Below are 1,454 nucleotides of genomic sequence, written 5' to 3' on the forward strand. Positions count from 1 at the left end.
AACAATAATTTTTTTTCTTTGTTGAAAGAACCGGGGATTGAACTCAGGCCCTTCCGCTTGCCAGGGAAACCCTTATTCCACTGAGCCATCTCCCCGACCCCAAAATAATAATTATTATAATTATTATTATCATCAGTGGTGCTGAGGGCAGAGTGTATATTTGGCAAGTGTTACGCAACTTAGCTGCATTTCGGTCTTCAGCATTGTTACGTTACACTTATCTGTGAATTCATGACCATCAAAAATTGATAATTTCATAATGTCGTTACAGTCGTCGATCAGGCAGACTTAACCACTGCGCAGTACATATGGATTTCAAAGCAGTACGCTGCATGCCATGAATGTATTACGTTATTTATTTTAAATATTTGAAAAGTAATACAAAACAAACTCCCATTGTTTTTTTACTTTTCCTCTTGTCACAGTAATTCAATTTACCTCAATAAATTATATGAATTACATGATAGCTCATGTTGAAGAGTATTTCAGCATTTTTGCTACAATTCATTATTTACTAAGATAATGACATACATATTGTTACTTGAATGATATCATTTTAGCTTCTATCTTTTCTCTTTTTGTGGGTCCAATACATACTGTTTGTTGTGCTTTATTGTCTTTCATTCATAGACATATCCTCAATTTTAAAATCACATGACACATTACATTTAGCATCCACTGGATAAAATTTAAAGTATCATTTGGCATAAAATGAGGAGGAAAAACTGATAGAAAATCATTGTAAAATTGATATTAATTTAATTGATATAGTAAGTTCAAAAGAGACATTTTAATAAGTTTCAAAACTTTTTTTCTTTTCTTATTTTTAACTGTTTTTTTCTTAATTATTGTGGAGAAACAAATATCAATAAGACAGTTTCAAAACCAATTAATAGAAGTTTCAATTATTAATTGATTGCATATTGTTGTCTTCATAGGGGAGGTTCATAATACAAAATGCAGACATAATATCCTGTCCAAACACTATTAGTACAAATCTTTCTTCTTATTGAATTTAGAGAAAGTAGCTATATATCTATCCTATTTTGTATATACAGGTACAAAATGGCCCTTCTTTTATATCCCCCTTTTTTGTTTAGTTTTGTCAGAGACGGGTATTTCATTACCATTTAAATAATGTAGGTGCATGAATTCAACAAAATAATCCAATATAGTCCTGTAGTCCATAATAGCAATGGGTTATCCATAGCACTGGCAATGTCAGAAGTTGTTGACTTGAGCCCTTTACAGTTCATCATATTAATATGGCTTTACTTTTCATACCTCATTATTATACTTTTCTTCTAGATGGTTAAGACCAAGATAAAGCAAGACCTTTATAACAAGAAATATAACTTTTGTATCTGACAAATTCAGTCAAACCCCTCAAGATTTTTAGCTTGATACCCTATACCACAGTTTGTAGATGGTTAAGGCAATGATCCTGAGAATCT

At 31.2% G+C, this 1,454-nt stretch overlaps 1 pseudogene; it reads left to right on the top strand.

The window, feature by feature from the left end:
• The window catches only part of LOC101592946, a 32,243-nt pseudogene that overhangs the window by 1,808 nt on the left and 28,981 nt on the right, over positions 1-1,454 (top strand).

This window comes from Octodon degus, unplaced genomic scaffold (genome assembly GCF_000260255.1).
Source record: "Octodon degus isolate 3935 unplaced genomic scaffold, OctDeg1.0 scaffold00068, whole genome shotgun sequence".
Classification (NCBI taxonomy): Eukaryota; Metazoa; Chordata; class Mammalia; order Rodentia; family Octodontidae; genus Octodon; species Octodon degus.